The sequence below is a fragment of the Hordeum vulgare genome, chromosome 5H (assembly GCF_904849725.1).
Source record: "Hordeum vulgare subsp. vulgare chromosome 5H, MorexV3_pseudomolecules_assembly, whole genome shotgun sequence".
Lineage (NCBI taxonomy): Eukaryota > Viridiplantae > Streptophyta > Magnoliopsida > Poales > Poaceae > Hordeum > Hordeum vulgare.
In genome coordinates this window covers 330,194,366-330,215,952 of record NC_058522.1, presented here as the reverse complement: position 1 = coordinate 330,215,952, position 21,587 = coordinate 330,194,366, and positions in this window count along the sequence as shown.

Genomic DNA, 21,587 nt, shown 5'->3' with positions numbered 1-21,587 from the left:
AAAGACGTTCTAGTAAAATCAGAGAAATTCAACACTTGACACTAAAGTTTTTGTTTTTGCATCGTATCAATTCTACTTATCATTCAAATCATTTGAAAGGCTTTACTTGGCACAAACACTATGTAAACATAAAAACACAGTCATTATAGAGGAAATAATCATGTTATAGCACACAAACATAAATTAAAAACAACAAAATTAAGATAACTATTGGTTGGCTCCCAACTAGCGCTATAATTTTATGCCCCTAGCTAGGCATAATGAACGTGATTCAAGTGTTTTCATCTTTGACACTCCATACATAAGTAGCCCTCGCGATAGATTCATATGGTGGTTTGATTCTCTTTCAAGGGAAATGTTCCATCTCTTTCTCGTATGATTCCCTCTTTCATATCAATTATTGCACCTATAGTTTGTACAAAAGGTCTACCAAGTACTATTGGACAAGACACTACTAGGAAAAACCTTATAGGCACGACCTCAGTAGTAGCGCTGGAAAATCGAAAATGCTACTGCTAATTAGCAGTAGCGCTGATCTAGTAAAGCGCTACTACTAACACCTTAGCAGTAGCACTGCTTATTACAAACGCGCTACTACTATGTGGGACCAGACGATGCCACCGACGATAGCTGTAGTAACAGCGTTGCCCAAAACCCAGCGCTACTGCTGAGTGTTTGGCGGTAGCACGTTTTTTTGCAGCACCGATGCTGCTAGTAGTAGCAGCGCTCTCTGGTATGCAGCACTACTACTAATAGCATAGTAGCAGCGCTCTCTGGTATGCAACGCTACTGCTAGTTGCGGCTGGTGCCACCTTTTTACCCCTCCCCCTCCGCTCCCCCACTTTGACCTCTCTCCCCCTCCTTTCCCCTCTCCACACTCTCCACACCATTGTTGCTCTTCTTCTCTCTTCCTCCTACCTCTCTTCTCTCCTCATTAATGTCCCCCTCCACCATAACTCTCCTTCATAAATGGTGTCTCTCACATCTCTCTTTGTCCTGCCTCTCTTACTCTCCCCATTATATTAATTCCCCCCTCCACCATAACTCCCTCTCCATTAGTTAGATAGCTAGATTCACCTCTCCTCCCCAACAACTAAATCTAGCTAGCTATTTAGCCATCCACGTGTGCTCTTTCGATCGGTCTCTCTCATCATCTCTCTCGACCAGTCTCTCTCAGGAGATATATAGGTGAGTAAAAAGTTGTTCACTTAAAGAATGGGAATATGTGTGTGAATGAGAATATGTGTGTTTGGGATATATATATATATATATATATATATATATATATATATATATATATATATATATATATATATATATATATATATATATATATATACAGAGAGATTTGTGCGAGTGTGACATGCCCTCCGATCGAGTTGCTTATGTTTTGCCGAAATGTCGATTCATTTCCATTTCGGTGAATTTCGAGCAAACTCAATATGTCCTATTTTTCGGCAAGGTCATGCCAAAATTTTATATAACTTTGAAGCATGCATGCATTATTTATTTTATAACCCTTTTGCTTGTTATACCGTGCAGTCGGTCATGAAGGTGAGTCGATGGAAGGTGGAGTGGTACATGCAATCCGCGGTGATGGACATGCATGCAAATAATCGGACTAGGATTAGATGTCCATGTGCAACATGCAAGGAAGGAGTCCTTCTGGACCCTTTTGATCGTGGCACTTTGAAGGCACACCTGCTGATGAATGGTTTCATGGATGGCTATACTCGGTGGATAAGTGAAGAAGATGATGATGATGAGGACGTCCAAATGGTAAGGAATAACGACATGGGGCTAGACGAAGAGATGACCGATCAACATGAAGACGGTGGTGCCGGACATGGCGGCGGGGAAGAGTCTGGAAATGACAGTGGCGGAGAAGATTCCGGACACGACGAAGAAGAGTCCAGACATGGCAGAGAAGAGGCGGTGGTCACGCTGCAGTCTTCGACTCTACTAAGTGCAGTCGTGCAAGACCCTCATGTTCAAGACCTCCTTCGCAAGAGTACGACTAGCGAGAGAGTTGCTTCTAGAGAGGAGGCCAAGCTGGCTCAACTTGAAGTGGACTCGAGGACTCCATTGTATGACGGTTGCAATCCCGAGGTGACACGATTGAGTTTCATGCTCAAACTTCTAAAGACAAAGGCCAAAAACAAATGGATAGACAAAAGCCTCGATGAGCATTTGAAGTATCTACATAATAAATTTCTTCCCGCGGGGAACCTGTGTCCTAGTAGTGTCGAGGAGGCCAAGAAAACCGTTTGCGCTTTTGATTTGCCGCACATTAGGTACCACGCATGCATCAACGATTGCATCATTTATCGGGGCAGCATGCGGAAAAAACCAACTGTCCAGTGTGCAATGCTTCTCGATACAAGAAGGCAGGAAAGAAAGCTCCTCAGAAAGTTGTATGGTACTTTCCGATCACTCCCCGTCTGCAGCGGTATTTCGTAGATCCTAAGGAAGCAAAGCTCATGCGCTGGCACGCGGAGAGGAAGAAGCCCGACGATGGACATGATCCGAGGCTGAGACACCTCGTAGATGGTAGCCAGTGGAGAGCATTCAACACCGTATATGGATTTGCTAAAGAAGATCCAAGGAACATCGTGCTTGGTGCGAGTACCGATGGCATGAATCCATTTGGAAACCAGAACACCAACCACATCACATGGCCCATGTTTGTATGGATGTACAACCTCCCCCATGGAAGTGCATGAAGACAAAGTACATACACATGTGCATGTTGATTCAAGGGCCGAAACAACCGGGAAATAGTATTAACCTGTATATGGGGCTTCTCCAAGAGGAGCTAGACACATTATGGAAATCACCGGCATGGACATGGGACGCGAGCAAAGGAGAGTATTTCCATATGAGAGTCGTGCTGATGACGACGGTGCACGACTATCTCGGTTACGGTTACACCTCAGGCCAAGTATGCCACGGATAATAAGGTTGCACGAGATGCATGGATGCTACAACGTCTCCGGAGCTTACGTCAACGAAAGATGGCGGGTTTGGGAAAATCGTGTACATGGGGCATCGTAGATGGCTCGAGAAGGATGACCCGTGGAGAAAGCGTGGAGATCTATTCAATGGATTGGTTGAGCTTCGAGGACCTCCACGTAAGAGGAGCGGCGCCGAAATCAACGAGCTGTTGAGAAACTGGGAACGATGCCCCGTGCCGGGAAAGATCAAAAACACGCCAGAGCCGCTGCTGAAGGTATGGAAAACGAGGTTTGTTTTCTAGGACTTGGAGTACTGGCCCAATGACGACACGCCTCATTGCCTTGATCAAATGCATATCACGAAGAGTGTCCTCGAGAGCTTGCTTGGCACACTAATGAACATGCCGGAGAAGACCAAGGATGGGCCGAAGGCAAGGAAAGACTTGGAAGATTTGAAGATCGGGAAAGACATCCACCGTAATAAGTTGTTGGAGACGAAGACCGAGATAGAGGAGGGGGAAAGGGGCAGAAAAGTCAACAAGAAGGAGGAGAATTATTGCCCCCCTTCTTGCTTCACCTTAAGTCTGAAGGAGATCAATCAATTGATCAAGTGCCTTATGGGAATCAAAGTCGGTTCCGGTTACTGTGGGAAGATAAGCAGATTTCTAGACCCCAAGAAGAAAAGGTTCATAGGGATGAAGTCTCATGACTGTTACGTGATCATGACGTAGATACTCCCGGTTGCCATTAGAGGGATAATGGACAAGCACGTTCATGACACACTTATTGGTCTCTGCAACTTCTTAGACGTTATCTCTCGAAAGTCCATAAGTGTGAAGCAGCTCACGTTCTTTGTCATGAAGAGATCGTTGTCATACTATATGAGCTTGAGATGTACTTCCCGCCCACGTTCTTTGACGTCATGGTGCATTGATAACCCACAAGTATCGGGGATCAATTGTAGCCTTTCTTGATAAGTAAGAGTGTCGAACCCAACGAGGAGCTAAAGGTAGGACAAATATTCCCTCAAGTTCTATCGACCACCGATACAACTCTACGCACACTTTACGTTCGCTTTACCTAGAACAAGTATGAAACAAGAAGTACTTTGTAGGAGTGATAGGATAGGCTTGCAAGAAAGTAAAGAACACGTAAATAAAACTAAGGGCTGGTTAGAAAAAGAAACAAATACGAGTGTCTAACGAGTGTGGAAAAGTGGTGGTAGGAGTTGCGGAATTGTCCCTAAGCAATTGACTACGTTACTAGATCGATAGCAAGCATTATGTGGGAGAGGCCTCTGCTAGCATGTCATCCCTTACTTGGAATTCTATGCACTTATGATTGGAACTATTAGCAAGCGTCCGCAACTACTAACGTTCATTAAGGTAAAACCCAACCATAGCAATAAGATATATTGGTCCCCCTTCAATCCCATATGCATCAATTTCTATGCTAGGTCTGAAGCTTCTGTCACTCTAGCCTGCCAATACAAAGTCCTATCAACATACAACCAACCCTATGGTGTGATCCACGCGCGTGATCATATGATGGGCACCAAAGGACATCAACATAACCACAAGCAAATTAAACCAACCATAGCAATTCATCAATCACCGATAGGACAACGATAATCTACTCAGACATCATAGGATAGCAACACATCATTGGATAATAATATGTAACATAAAGCACCCATGTTCAAGTAGAGGGTACAACGGGTTGCGGGAGAGTGGACCGCTGAATATATATGGGGGAAGGTGATGGAGATGTTGGTGAAGATGACGGAGGTGTTGGTGTAGATCGCCGTCACACGATGATGTCCCGGGCGGCGTTCCTGCGCCGCCGGGAGAGAGGGGGAGAGAGCCCCCTCCTTCTTCTTCCTTGACCTCCTCCCTAGATGGGAGAAGGGTTTCCCCTCTGGTCCATGGTCTCCATGGCGGCGGAGGGGCAAGAGCCCCTCCTAGATTGGATCTCTCTCTCTGTGTCCTTCTGTTTCTGCGCTCCCAGATTTTGCGTTTCACCGTTTCTTAAATTCCCGGAGATCCGTAACTCCGATTCGGCTGAAATTTTAACATGATTTTCTTCTGGATATTATATTTCTTGCTGCGAAAGAAGGTCTGCAACCGCCTTAAGGAGTGGCTACAAGACTGCTAGCCGTGGGCCCACCCCCTGGCCGCGGCTACAGGGCTTGTGGGCACTCCGTGCATCGCCTCGCGTTAATTCTTCTTCCCAGAAATCATAAATATTCCAAAAAAAACCGTATGTTTTTATTACGTTTCGACTTCGTTTGGTATGGATATTCCGCGAAACAAAAAACATGCAACAAACAGGAACTGGCACTGGGCACTGGATCAATATGTTAGTCCCAAAAATAGTATAAAAAGTTGCCAAAAATATATGAAAGTTGTACAATATTGGCATGAAACAATCAAAAATTATAGATACAACGGAGACGTATCAGCATCGCCAAGCTTAATTCCTGCTCGTCTTCGAGTAGGTAAATGATAAAAAAGATAATTTTTGATGTGGAATGCTACCTAGCATAATCTTGATCATATAATCTAATCATGGCATGAATACTAAAACACGAGTGATTCGAAGCAATAGTCTATCATTTGACATAAAGACAATAATATTTCAAGCATACTAACAAAGCAATCATGTCTTCTCAAAATATCATGGCCAAAGAAAGTTATCCCTACAAAATCATATAGTCTGACTATGCTCCATCTTCCCCACACAACGTATTTAAATCATGCACAACCCCGGTTTTAGCCAAGCAATTGTTTCATACTTTAGTGTTCTCAAACCTTTTCAACTTTCATGCAATACATGAGCATGAGCCATGGACATAGCACTATAGGTGGAATAGAATATGGTGGTCGTGGAGAAGACAAAAAAAGGAGGAGATAATCTCACATCAACTAGGCGTATCAATGAGCTATGGAGATGCCCATCAATAGATATCAATGTGAGTGAGTAGGGATTGCCATGCAACGGATGCACTAGAGCTTATAAGTGTATGAAATCTCACAAAAGAAACTAGTGGGTGTGCACCCAACTTGCTTCCTCACGAAGACCTAGGGCAACCCATCATTGGAATATACAAGCCAAGTTATATAATGAAAATTTCCCACTAGTATATGGAAGTGACAACATAGGACACTCTCTGTCATGAAGATCATAGTGCTCTTTGAAGCACAAGTGTGGAAATAGGATAGTAGCAATTGTCCCTTCTCTCTTTTCTCTCATTTTTTTGTGGGCTCTTTGGCCTCTTTTTTTTTTGGTTGGCATCTTTGGCCTCTTTTTTGTAAATGGGCTTCACTGGCCTGTTTTATTTCCTCACATGGGACAATGCTCTATTAATAATGATCATCACACTTACAACTCAATACTTAGAGCTATGATGACTCTATATGAAATGCCTTCGGTAGTGTACCGTGACAATGATCTAGCATAGCAATGACATCAAAAAACGGACAAGCCATGGAAACATCATGCTAGCTATCTTATGATCATGCAATGGCAATATGGAAGTGGTGGCACATGTCATGAGACGGAACGGTGGTAGTTGCATGGCAATATATCTCGGAATGGCTATGAAAATGCCATAATAGGTAGGTATGCTGGCTGTTTTGAGGGAGGCTATATGGTGGGTGTAATGCACCGCCGAAAGTTGCGCGGTACTAGAGAGGCTAGCAATGGTGGAAGGGTGAAAGTGCGTATAATCCATGGACTCAACATTAGTCATAAAGAACTCACATACGTATTGCAAAAGTCTATTAGTCATCGAAACAAGGTACTACACGCATGCTCCTAGGGGAAAGGTTGGTAGGAGTTAACCATCGCGCGATCCCGACCTCCACACAAAGGATGACAATCAATAAATAAATCATGCTCTGACTTCATCACATAACGGTTCACCATACGTGCATGCTACGGGAATCACAAACCTTAACACAAGTATTTCTACGAATACACAATTACTCACTAGCATGACTCTAATATCACATATTCATGTCGCAAAACTATTGCAAGGAATCAAACATATCATATTCAGTGATCTACAAGTTTTATGTAGGATTTTATGACTGACTATGTGAATGGCCAACTCCTGTTAACTCTCTAAATAGGTATAAGTGAAGCATGAGAGTTTAATTCTTTCTACAAAAGGTATGCCCCGCTCTAACAAATACTCCCTCCGTTCCTAAATATAAGTCTTTTTAGAGGTTCCACTAGTGGACTACATATGGATGTATATAGACATACTTTAGAGTGCAGATTCACTTATTTTGCTCCGTATGTAGACACCTAGTGAAATATCTTAAAAGACTTATATTTAGGAACGGAGGGAGTATAAGTGAAGCAAAAGAGCATTCTACAAATGGAGGTTTTCTATGTGTAGGGAAACAGGCAATCCAAACTTCAAATGATATAAGTGAAGCACATGAAGCATTCTATAAAGCCAACCAAGGACTATCTCATACCAGCATGGTGCATAAAAGAAAAAGGAAAAATAAACACAAAAGACGCTCCAAGCATTTGCACATATCATGTGACGAATAAAAATATAGCTCCGAGTAAAATTACCGATAGATTGTAGACGAAAGAGCGGATGCCTTTCGGGGCATCCCCAAGATTAGACGCTTGAGTCTTCCTTGAATATTACCTTGGGGTGCCTCGGGCATACCCAAGCTTAGGCTCTTGCCTCTCCTTATTCCCTCATCCACCGTGCTCTCACCCAAAACTTGAAAACTTCAATCACACAAAACTCAACAAAACTTCGTGAGATCCGTTAGTATAATAAAATAAATCACCACTTCAAGTATTGTTGTGAACTCATTCTAAATTCATATAAGCATTATACCTACTGTAATCCAACTTCACCATGGTTCATACCCCCCGATACTACCCATAGATTCATCTGAATAAGAGAACAATGCATAGAAAACAAAATCTGTCAAAACAGAACAGTCTGTAGCAATCTGTATATTCCGTATACTTCTGATATCTCAAAAAATCTGAAAAATTACGAACGTCTGGAAAATTTGCATATCAATCAGCAGCAAAAATAATAAACTTAAAATCTATTCCAGAATAAAACTGAAAATTAATTTCGTGAGCAGAAAGTTTCTGTCTTTTCTCAGCGTGATCAAACAACTATCACCCAAACTAATTGTAAAGGCTTTACTTGGCACATTATTTTTTTAAACACAAAGGAAGTGTACAAGGGGATAATTATTTTTGTTTGAAACTTCCATGACAAATTCTACATTGTTTCCATGAGCATGAACACAAGTGTTCAAGGTCGACCCTCACTTCCGCAATGCATCACCTTTCAATCGCTTCTCTTTTTGAAAAAGTTTTAAGCCCCCTCTATATTTTTTTGTTTTTAAAATAAATAAAAGCACTCAACAGAAACAAATGATTCTCTAAAACTTCCGGGTTGTCTCCCAGGCAACACTTACTTTAAAGCCATTAAGCTAGGCATAAAGTGCTCAAGTAATGGATCCACCCGGATCCCAAGGTATACCAAAGCCAATTTTAATTAGCAATGATTTGAAATTTAGTAGTGAGAACAAGGTAACATATATCATGCAATGACGAAGTCTAACTCTCTTCCTATGCATTGACATGTCATAAAAGAACAATTCATGCACATCAAGTAAAGGCCAATACATAGCATAAGCAGTTTCTTGCAATTTTATCGTATTGGAAACATAGAGAGGTGGAGATCTAGTTCCTCTCTCATAATAATTGCAAGTAGGAGCAGCAAGCACATGCATATTATATTCATGAAGATCATCATGTTTAACATAAGGGACTATAGCTAGCTCATCTTCATAAGCATCATTCATATTGGCAACATGGCCACAAGCATAGCATGCATCAAATTCGTCAAAAAGGGATATTTCAAACGAATCCAAGGCATCATAGCATTCATCCTTCGGTAAGAATGAAGGGAAATTAAATAATGTATGAGTAGAAGATTTACTCTCATTAGAAGGTGGGCACGGGTAGCTAGTACGTTCTTCCTCCTTTTGTTCTTCGCTCTCCTCGTCATCTTTTCATCTAATGAGCTCACAATTTCAGCATTTTCTTCTTCCATAGTTACCTGCAAAATAATAGTCTCTTCTTGGGCAGCATAGAGTTTCTCCTTAAATCGTTCAATATGGGCATTATATTCATAATTAGTATAACAATAACGAAGCATAGCCAAATTTTCAGATCGGTAAGGAGCATCATCATTATCACCACACCTTTTAAACAGAGCCTCAATTTCATAAGCACCCATAAAAGCAACAAACTCTTATATTTGATCCACATCATAGTAATCATATATACCATTAGCATAAGAAGCCAAGGTTCTATGATCATTAAACTCACAAGAAAAGGGAAGGTGTGGAGCCTTCATCCTAGAGCAACAAGTAACACCATGTCTCTTGCATAGTTCCCAAGCATACCATATCAACAAATGGATTTGATCCCATAAAAGTTTCCCTTTTTGAGTCAAGCGATAATCCCTAAAGTATTCACGTTGATCCAACGTGTATCCCATTATATAATTGAATGGGGCTTTCTCAGGATTATTAAAGAAGTATATAATATTTTCCACGTAACGAGCATCGAGGGTTTTAGGAGGTTCCCCATCTCCATGAGTAGCAAGTAGACCTAATTGTTTTTGGTATTTCGTGTTCCATATCCATAACTAAAGATAAAGAACAGCTTAGAACAACAAATAAATCTACTTAGTGATAAAGCAAACAAGCACACACGAGAATATTCACCCCACGCTATTTCTCCCCGGAAACGGCGCCAGAAAAAGGTCTTGATAACCCACAAGTATAGGGGATCAATTGTCTCCTTTCTCGATAAGTAAGAGTGTCGAACCCAACGAGGAACTAAACGTAGGACAAATATTCCCTCAAGTTCTATCGACCACCGATACAACTCTACGCACACTTTACGTTCGCTTTACCTAGAACTAGTATGAAACTAGAAGTACTTTGTAGGAGTGATAGGATAGGCTTGCAAGAAAGTAAAGAACACGTAAATAAAACTAGGGGCTGGTTAGAAAAAGAAACAAATACGAGTGTCTAACGAGTGTGTAAAAGTGGTGGTAGGAGTTGCGGAATTGTCCCTAAGCAATTGACTACGTTACTAGATCGATAACAAGTATTATGTGGGAGAGGCCTCTGCTAGCATGTCACCCCTTACTTGGAATTCTATGCACTTATGATTGGAACTATTAGCAAGCGTCCGCAACTACTAACGTTCATTAAGGTAAAACCCGACCATAGCAATAAGATATATTGGTCCCCCTTCAACCCCATATGCATCAATTTCTATGCTAGGTCTGAAGCTTCTGTCACTCTAGCCTTCCAATACATAGTCCTATCAAGATACAACTAACCCTATGGTGTGATCCACGCGCGCGATCATATTATGGGTACCAAAGGACAGCAACATAACCACAAGCAAATTAAACCAACCATAGCAATTCATCAATCACCGATAGGACAATGATAATCTACTCAGACATCATAGGATAGCAACACATCATTGGATAATAATATGTAGCATAAAGCACCATGTTTAAGTAGAGGGTACATCGGATTGCGGGAGAGTGGACCGCTGAATATAGATGGGGGAAGGTGATGGAGATGTTGGTGAAGATGATGGAGGTGTTGGTGTAGATCGCCGTCGGCGGCGTTCCGGCGCCACCGGGAGAGAGGGGGAGAGAGCCCCCCTCATTCTTATTCTTTCTTTACCTCCTCCCTAGATGGGAGAAGGGTCTCCCTCTGGTCCATGGTCTCCATGGCGGCGGAGGGGCGAGAGCCCCTCCTAGATTGGATCTCTCTCTCTCTCTCTATGTCCCTCTGTTTCTGCGCTCCCAGATTATGCGTTTCACCGTTTCTTAAATTCCCGGAGATCCGTAACTCCGATTAGTCTGAAATTTTAACATGATTTTCTTCCGAATATTATCTTTCTTGCGGCGAAAGAAGGGATCCAACCGCCTTAAGGAGTGGCGACAAGCCTGCCACCGCGGGCCCACCCCTGCCCGCGACTACAGAGCTTGTGGGCACTCCGTGCATCGCCTCGCGTTGGTTCTTCTTCCCAAAAATCATAAATATTCCAAAAAAAATCCCCGTAAGTTTTTGTTACGTTTGGACTTCGTTTGGTATAGATATTCTACGAAACAAAAAACATGCAACAAACAGGAACTGGCACTGGGCACTGGATCAATATGTTAGTCCCAAAATAGTATAAAAAGTTGCCAAAAGTATATGAAAGTTGTATAATATTGGTATGAAATAATCAAAAATTATAGATACGACGGAGACGTATCATGCATGTGTGTGTCCACATCGTGGACGACATCATGAACCTCGGGCTGACATTCATTCACAGCCTGATGCTGTTCGAGAGGATGAATGGGGTCATCAAAGGATTCGTTCGTAACAAGTCCCGTCCCGAAGGGACCATCGTCCAGGGGTATCTGACGCATGAGTGCGTCTCCTTTTGCTAGAATTATATAAGCGTCGGAGACCCTATTGTTGGTTTGCCCGTCAAGAAGCACGACGGGAAGCTTGAAGGAGGTGGTCACAACAACGGCCGGAGGGAATTGCACGTGGACTAGTCGGATCGACGGGACGACTTTGACAGTGCTAACTTAGTAGTGCTACAACACCTAGATGTGGTAGATGATTATGTGGCACGACACAAAGAAAGCATCGCAAAGAAGTACCGTGATAAGGGGATGCTCAAGACGGACGACGAAGTTACTGTAGAGCGCAACGCTACTTTCTTGCGTTGGTTCAAAGAGCCAGTTCTTGAAAAATCCCCCGGAAGAGGGCAGTTTGGATGGATTTCTCATACACGCCTTAGCACATGGCCCTGTGACCAAGCTCGTGACCTATTAGTCCTACGATATCAATGGGTACACGTTTTACACGGAGGCCAAAGACATGGACAGTGATTACCAGAACTCCGGGGTGACAATTCAATGCGTGACCGACGCCAACGGCACAACTGAAAGATTCTACGGAAGGGTCGAAGAAATCTGGGAGCTTGACTATGCTGGAATGCACGATGTGACGATGTTCCGTGTCGATGGGCCAAGGACGTCATAAGACAAAACAAGTATTTCACCACCATGTCTATACCCGACGCGAAGAGCACTCCCGTGAACGTTAACATCATCGCCATAAATGAGCCATGGGTACACGCTAAGCACGTGACACAATCCTTCTTCATAACCAACCTAGCCAATCCTAGCCGTGTTGTCATGAAGAGATCCAAAAGGAGCATTGTCGAAATGGATGGAGTCGCCAACGAGAAAGACTACAACCAATACGGCAACCCGATGAGGGAAGATGACGATGACGATGAAGCATACGTGAAAAGAAGAATCGAGACTACATGGCGGCGAAAAGATCGTACTCCATGGATCCGGAAAAATCACAAGGAGGGGCTCAATTACTCGGCAACGAACAAAAAAGGGAAGGAACTCAATGTGAAACGTCGTCGACACAGCTGATCAGAAACCTACATCTATATATACGTATCTATTTTGTGTACGCACTTAAGTAACCGTTATCGGTCAACTGATATGTTACCACCACATGCATGGTTCCGGTGATATTCGTGCATTGGTGATATTCACGCATTGGGGGAGAGGGAGACGCCATCGTCGGGAGAAAAACAAAAAAACAAAAACAAAAGGGAGAAAGCAGTACAAAAGAGAAAGAAAAGTAAACAAAAAGAAAAGGAAAATAATGAAAAAAAAGAAAACAAAAAACTAGAAAAGGAAAATAATAAAAAGAAAAGATGGAAAAGATAGCAGTAGCGTTGGTTTAGGGAACCAGCGCTATAGCTAAGTTAGCTATAGTCTTCGGTCCTAAACCAGCGCTACTGCTACTTGTATTTTAGAATTAAAAAAATAAAAATGATTGGAGTAGCGCTCGTTTAGGGAACCAGCGCTATAGTTAAATTAGCTATAGCGCTGGGTCCTAAATCAGCGCTACTACTACTTGTATTTTACAATTAAATTTTTTAAAAATGATAGCGGTAGTACTGGTTTTGAACCAGCGCTATAGCTAACTAGCGCTGGTTTGTAAACAAGCGCTATAGCTAAGTTAGCTATAGCGCTGGTTCAAAACCAGCGATACCGCTAGTTTGAGTTAACCGCCACGCGCGCTAAGTCACCAAATCTCCGTGTCGCCCCTGTCTCTTCCCCAATTCCTCCCCCCGCCGCCTATGTCCACCCAACATCGCTGTCACCCCCAGTGCCGCCCCTGACTCCTCCCCGGGCCGCCCCTGACTCCACCTAGCGTCGCTGTCACACCCAGCATCGTGCCCTTCATCAGAAGATCCACCCCGAGCTCTCTCATCGATGCCGCCGCCCCTCCCAGTCGGCTAGGGTTGAGGTGAGGCCCCGACAGGTACCCGAACCCCCCTATTGACTTGTCCTCGCCCGACCAGTTGAGCCATGCACCACCTTGCACCCGATGCCACTGCCCCTCCTGGTCCAACATCGACCTTGCACTTGATGCCTGTTGCCGCTTTCACGGAACTCGGGCTCTTTCCCTCAGCCTGATGCACCTACCACTTGACTCCTACACCACTTTGTGTGCTAGCGGCCATGTCCCTATAGCCCCCTCCCTATGTACATTTTGGATATTATTTTAGGATTTGTTTAGAGCAAAGCTTGCTTTCCTTATTTCGATAATTCTATTATAGTGAAAAAAAATATCAGCTTGTTGTTGTTGGGCAGACAGTGGATAAACCAATTTCATGAATAACAGGAAACCCATTCCATGTTATTTAAAACCGAGGCTAATGTCAGGTGGAATAACTGGAATCTGGTCTGGGAAATACAGTCATAAACAAGCCAGGTGACCTATTTATTTCATGAAGCACCCACATGTTTGATACACTAATTTTGAACTAGTGGGCAGAAAGTTTGATGTTTTGAACTAGTGGGCAGATTTTTTTTTTCGTTTGATACACTAAATTTGAACTAGTGTAGATAGTGCTTGATGGAATTTTTTTTCTTTCATCGGAACTTTTGTGGGTAGCTTGCCAAAGAAACATTTTGTTCCTTCCAGTAGAACTTAGAGTGTTTCATGAGAAGATTTGCCAAAATCGAGGATGGTCCTAAAAACAAAAAATGTGGCAAGAAAATATTTTTCCCTAGTGAAACAATTTGCTTTGTCTTCGAGCTTGACACGGGATCTCTGTTTACAATAGTGGTATTGTTACGTATACTTTTTGCCTTTCTCAGATTTGGCATAGGTCATTGCATCCCTTTGCTAGTACTTATTATTCCTCATCGTGTCCATAGTACTTATTATTTTCTATTTATATTTATATAATTAATCTTGTGAGGGTGTCAAGAGAATTCCATTTATTATCCTCATGGTATCCCTTCTTGTCTTTGATGTTTTGCCAGAATGTCCGAGTGGCCTATGTTTTGCCGGAATGTTGATTCATTTCCATTCCAGCAAATTTCACGCGCTCCATATGTCCACTTTTTAGCAAAGGTCATGCTGAAATTTTGACATGACTTGTGCTAGAAACTAGGACATATGGAGTACCCGGGATTTGCCAGAAGGGAATGAATCAACATCCCGACCAAATATAGGCCCCTTTTTTTCTTCATTATATCTTTTATTTACAATTGTTGCATAGGAAACATGTCTACCGACGCCGAAGTCGTGGGTGGTTCTGCTCGCTCCACAGACCCCGTGGAGGCAGCAAATCACTATTTTGATTACCTGGACGAACACCAGATGAGGTTGCATGGTGGCAGCAGTGGTCCCAACGCCGACCCCGGCGCCGACACCGGCACTAGCACCAGCACCGACACCGCCCCCGAGACCAGCAATGATGATGTCATCGCCGGTAAAGCACCGAAGAAGAAGAGGACACGAATACCAAACGAGCCTGGCATCGGGCAAATTGTGGTCAAGGAGATTCACCCCAGGAAGTTAGAGCCAATGGCGCCAGAGGAAGCGCGCAAGTGCTGGGGAAATCAACTTGGATGCATCCTGAGGGAAACCGCCAACATCAACAACGAGAGATTGAAGCAGATACCACATATGGAGCACATGCTCCTAAAGAATTTGCACAATAGGTTCATGTTCCCCGGCCGGGATGAAATGGAATATAAAGAGTCGTGGGACGACCCCTCCATGACAAAGATAAACGAGAAGGCGATGGTGACGTTAACCAACGACTTGTCCTCTTGGAAAGTTCGGGTGAAAAAAGCGATTGTGAAGAATGAACCGTGGTCCAAGATTCATGTTGATAATCCAACAACAACGAAAGAGGACTTTGCAAAATTCCTCGAGAATTGCGATAAAGAAGAAGTCAAGGCAAAGTCGGAGAAAATGAAGGCGCTCCAGGCTAGGAACACGCCTCCCCACCGCCTCGGAAGCAGTGGTTAGGAGGGGAAGAGGCACATATGGGCCAAAGAGGACGCCGAACGTGAAACTTTCGGGATCACAGGCCCCTTGGCGGAGTTCACCAACCCGCTCGAGCATGACTCGATCAGGGCCCGGTACAAGTTGGACAAAGTCAAAAATATATTTTACAAGGACCCGAACACGAGGGAGTTCATGAGACTTCTGATAATTGTTATATTACCACATTATCATATTAGCTTCCAATCAATTTGACTGCAAGTTTTGTCACATTAGTAAGCCATCCATGTTCCTTTTGTGGATAGAGCAGCACCAAAAGGCAGCCGAAAGCGACGAGTTGTCACAGTCGTCGGCGAGGCCCAAGTGGGACTTCCCATTCAACCGGGCCCTGAACATACTGAAAAAGGTCCCGGTGGACAAGCCGCCGTCCTATGGACGTGTGCACCGCGTCGGAGATGGCGCCTCGTGGAAGATTTGCTACCCCGAGGAACCAGAGGAAAGAAGGAAGAGACGGTTGGTCGTCACTCAGGAGAGCATCGACGAGAAGGTCGCGATTGCGGTCAATAAGACCAAAGCTGTGACCAAAGAAGAGTTGGTCGGGGTAGTCAGTGGGTTGGTCACTGATGCGGTGGCCAACTTGATCCCGGCAATTTTCAATTGGTCGAAGAGCAATCCAAATGCACGGCCAGAGGACTTTCCAATTCCTAGCTTTCTCGGGAGCACCTCGGCGAACACCACAACACCAACACCTTCCCAAGCAACCGCAAAAGGTCCTGTTCCTGTTCATAGCAGCCCGACCTCCGTCTCTGGCATGCTCGGCGGGCCTTCCTAGATGGCTGAGCTCGACGCCCTCATGGTAATTACGCGTCATACCCTTTTCACCAGCATATCTATAGTCTTCCCTTTCAGTTGCCTTTCTGATGTTTGATGTCGCAGACATGTCTCCTTCGTAGGCCGATGACACCTCGTGCACCCTACTCTACGACATCAAGGGCCAGAAGGTGACTGTGGCAAAGGCAACCATCGTGAAGCCGAAGGACTGCATGTTCCACAACCGACAGATGCCCGATGGTGTCTTCAAGGTTAACGTGGCCAGTGTCTTAGCAGGCTTCGAGCATTTGCCTTCTCCGATAACAGTCGGTGACGACGAGACCCCTAAGACGATTGGCGCATGCAAGAACTGGTTCTTGACTTGGCCGAAGTCTCTTCTTCATCTCGAGGAGCCCAGTATCACGCCAACACCAACTTCTCAAGAAGGTATGAACACCAGCCCACCTACCAAATTACCTGCACCTATCGTGGCGGATGATGGTAGCGTACGACGCGAGGGAGAGCCTCCATTAGTGCTAGATCATGTTGCCCCCGCTGTCGAAGAAGCAAATGTTGATGATGACATGGAGGATGATGATGACGACCCGAACCAGTATTTCAATACCACCTATGATGGATTGATGGCTCAGGACACCGAAGACTCAGGCTATGACCGTCGTGATGATGACTTGATGCTGCCTGATTTGGCGGAGCAGGAACATCCTAAGGCGGAATGCATAAAGTCTCTCTTCAAGCCATCCTCGCAGGAGACGCCTCGAGATGCCGCCTCTACCCAACAACCCCCCGAGGCCCATCCACTGTTTAGCCCGAGGACACTGGTGGTGGTGGTTAGGGAAGGTATGGTGGGCTCACTACCGCCACCCGCCAAGAAGCAAAGGAAGAGACCGGACAAGAAAGGCCCTAAAGGCACCATAGGTGCTTCAAGCAGCCAGCGGCCTCTGAAACCCGTGGTGGTAGACAGAATACCTGTCTAAGGTAAGTCGCGTGTCCACATCACCGGCGAGCCGATCCTACCTGCCAAAGCGCTAGATCACATACTGAACAATGATCTAAAGAGACTCCACGAAGATGTGCTGGCTAGAGAGAAAAGCTTTCTGGTCGCGAAACATCCAAGATACCTGCTTTACGCGGCTCATGTGCCGGGTGGGAAGTTGTACGTCGATACCTCGCCCGCGAATCAGTTCCTCCTGCGATTTGACTACATCTACAACATGTTCCACATGAAAAAGCCAGATTTCTAGTTCATCCGCATGTATGCGCTGTATCTCAACTCCATCATCAACATGGAGAACATCAAATATATCTGCGTCGCGGACCCATACTATATGCACGATAGCTTCTTGGCAGTTTGCAAAGAGCATCGTGACTATGTGAGCAAGTACCTCGACGAATTCATGATCGCTGGTAAGGACAAGGAAGCAATTCTCCTGCCTTGTCATACCTCGTAAGTCATCCGCGCATATCCTTCCGTACATGTTAATCATTCCTTTGCAAGCATGGAGGCTAATTTGAGGTGTACTTAATTTGCACAGCGGGGGCGGCGCTGTCCTCATCGTTCTGTACCCAGAATACTCCCATGCTATGTACTTGGAATCGTGGTAGAACCTCAAGAAAAAGGATTACACGCACGTAAAGAGTGTTCTCGACTCTTCCCTGTGGACCTTCAGCCTGACAGGTGGATATATCAAGGTGACAAGGTACAAGAATAAAGCACCGGCTTTCGGCCATAAGACCGACTTCTGCTGCATCCAGCAACCGCACAACAGTACGACTGATGGATTCTACCTCATGCATCACCTAATGGAGTACAGAATGGATAATCAACGCCTTCGTATGTCAGCTACTAGCGAAGATGCCGAGATTGTCACCTAGGCCACAAGCATAGGAAAGACAACGGATCATCGAATCTGAGCTGAGTATTATCACGTACAGTGTGAACTAGCCCAAGTGATCATGAAGCAAGTCCTCGAACCAATGGGGATGTTCTACCATGGGCCAATCACCCGGGTTGATGTCCGAGCACTGCTAGTCAGTCAGCGTCTGGACCTGAAGCCTTTCACGAAGCTCAGGTGCATCCTCCCTGACTATGAAGATTGGAATGCCGACCTGGACGACTGATTGTCAATGACAATGTGATGTAACTAAACCGTGGTCCTGAACTAGTGTGCCATATCACTACTATCTTTCTATGGAAGAACTTTGAAATTATGCACGGCGAAACTATGTGATGTAACTAAACCGTGGTCCTAAACTAGCGTAGATCGCTTTAGTTAATTAGTTTGGGTATGAGGAACTTCGTCATTTATGTTTACTATTGGTTGCTTTTATTTTGCTAATCATTCCTCTTTGTTTTCTTAAGTACATTATGTTGCATATTATCGTTCAAACCAACAACTCATGATGCAGGTACCTAGATCAGAGATGGCGAAGGACTACTATGCCATGTACGTTGGGAGGGTTCCACGAGTCTACGACCACTGGCCGGCCGATCAGGCCCAGGTGCACAGGTACCCGGGTGCTAGCCACAGAGGGTTTGACACCAGAGCCGAAGCGGAAAGTAGTTACTTGAGGTGGACACTCCAGCATGAGCAGGGCCGAGACCGTCGGTACTACATAGTCGCGCTCCTCCTCATGCTGATCGCTCTTCTCTTCTACATCATGTTGTAGATAGAGATGATGAAACTTGTGGGTATTGCTATTTTCGAGATTATGTGATGATATTTTGTGTTGAATGATGATGATGATGATGATGATGGTATGACGAGACAATTGTATGTCTATGATATGTGAGAATGGTGTATGTTTAATATCATGTGATGAAACTATTTTATAGAATCTGTATAAATACATCACAAATACGTAAAGGGTGCAAATCTGTGAAAGTAGTAAAACTTAGTAGTAGCGGTGGTAAATACTTATGAGTAGCGCTGCTTAGCAGCAACACTTACTATGGGAAAGCGCTACTACTATAGTTAGCAGTAGCGCTAGGTAGAGAAGCGCTACTACTAATACTACTTACCAGCAGAGCTGCCCATACCAGCGCTACTACTAGGGTTTAGTTGTAGCACGATAGCAGTAGCGCTTGGCCCAGCGCTACTACTATGCATATTTCCAGCGCTACTACTAGGGTTTTCCCTAGTAGTGAGATGAGTTTCATTCAGTATGAAGAATTATAAAATCTAGAGGCACATAATTTCTATTGGCAATTATGAGATAATCATTTATTTTCCCCAATGGTTTCTTGATAGTAGAGTCTGCAAGATGTAAATTAAGGGATCACTCGTGAATATTAGTGAGACCAAGTACATCGCATGAAGATTTAGGTATAGTTGAAACACTAGCCCCTAGGTCACACAAGGCATTGAATTCATATTCTTTGATCTTAATTTTAATAGTAGGTTCCCACTAATCGTACAACTTTCTAGGAATAGAGACTTCTAACTCAAGTTTTTCATCATAGGCTTTTACCATACCTTCTACTATATGCTAGGTAAAAGCTTTATTTTGTTCATAAGAATTTGGTGAGCTAATTATGGATTGAACTAAGGAAATACATTTTCCTAAATACCAATGATCATAATTAAAATCCTTGTGCTCCAATATAGTGTGCACATCACTAGTTAAAGTTTTAACCTCTCCAAACCCACTTTTTCAGTTTTATCACTATAGTCATCACCCTACAAGAAATTGGGACACCCTCTAGAAAAATTTGACTCATCTCAAGTCCCTTTATCATTTAGTTTAATATTAGCAAACAAATATTCTATGGGATAAGCACCAAGCATTTTAAGATCTTCATCATGATTACGGTAAAAACTGGGTGGAAGAGCTTTTTGTAGGAATTCCCGGTTAACTTTCAACTTGGCGGTCCTCTCCTTACTTTAATTGATAGATATTTGGATAGATTTAATAGTCTTATTAAAATCATGCTTTGGTGGCAAAGTTTTATTTTTAAGATTTTCCACATCAAGAGCAATTATATCCATGTTTTAGCAAATCATCAATTTTATGCGATTTCTCCTCTACCGTAGTACTGAAAACCTTTTGAGAACTAATGAATTATTTAGTGGTGTTATCAAGATCAAAGGATAAATTATTATTATTGGTAGAAGCATTTCCATAAGAGTTGCCATAAAAGTTGTCATTACTATTAGAGGAGTTATCGCGATATGGCCTAGCATTGAACTAACCCCTATAGGCATTGTTATTAAAATTGTTTCGTGACATAAAATGCACATCAATGGCATTATCATTTTCCTCAATAAAACAAAGGAATGCCATTAGGATCAATGTAGAATTTATAAAACAAAGGAATGTCATTCCTTGTTCACCAATGGAGCATTTATATCATAAGACTCCGAACTAGTGGCGGGTGGTATAGGTGTTCTAATAAAATCATGTTATTAGTATTTGATAATTCTCAATACTTAGTATTATCTTGAGACATGGTGTTCGAGCAAGCAAAGTAACAAGGAAGAAAAGTAAACTAGCAGAAAAAGAAGTAAACTAGCAACTAACGAAGAAAAATATTTTTGTATTTTTGATTTTTATGAAGAAATAAAAATATAACATCAAATAAAAAGAAGAACAAGTGAACGATAATTTGTATGAAGGTACTTGATAGTAGGTTGATGATACTCCCCGGCAATGGCACGAGAAATCCTTCGTGATACTTGTCATCAGAGTTGGGTTTTCCGTGAAAAAGAATGAGTTATGCAACACAATATAGAGAACTATTTCCCTTGGTGAGTGTTGGGGAACGTCGCATGGGAAACAAAAAATTTCCTACGCGCACGAAGACCTATCATGGTGATGTCCATCTACGAGAGGGGATGAGTGATCTACATACCCTTGTAGACCGTACAGCAGAAGCGTTAGAGAACGCGGTTGATGTAGTGGAACGTCCTCACGTCCCTCGATCCGCCCCGCGAACAATCCCGCGATCAGTCCCACGATCTAGTACCGAACGGACGGCACCTCCGCGTTCAGCACACGTACAGCTCGACGATGATCTCGGCCTTCTTGATCCAGCAAGAGAGACGGAGAGGTAGAAGAGTTCTCCGGCAGCGTGACGGCGCTCCGGAGGTTGGTGATGATCTTGTCTCAGCAGGGCTCCGCCCGAGCTCCGCAGAAACGCGATCTAGAGGAAAAACCGTGGAGGTATGTGGTCGGGCAGCCGTGAGAAAGTCGTCACAAATCAGCCCTAATTGCTCCATATATATAGGAGGAGGGAGGGGGGCCTTGCCTTGGGGTCCAAGGACCCCCAAGGAGTCGGCCGAGCCAAGGGGGGGAGGACTCCCCCCCCCAAACCGAGTTGGACTTGGTTTGGTGGGAGGAGTCCCCCTTCCTTCCCACCTCCTTCCTTTTTTTTCTT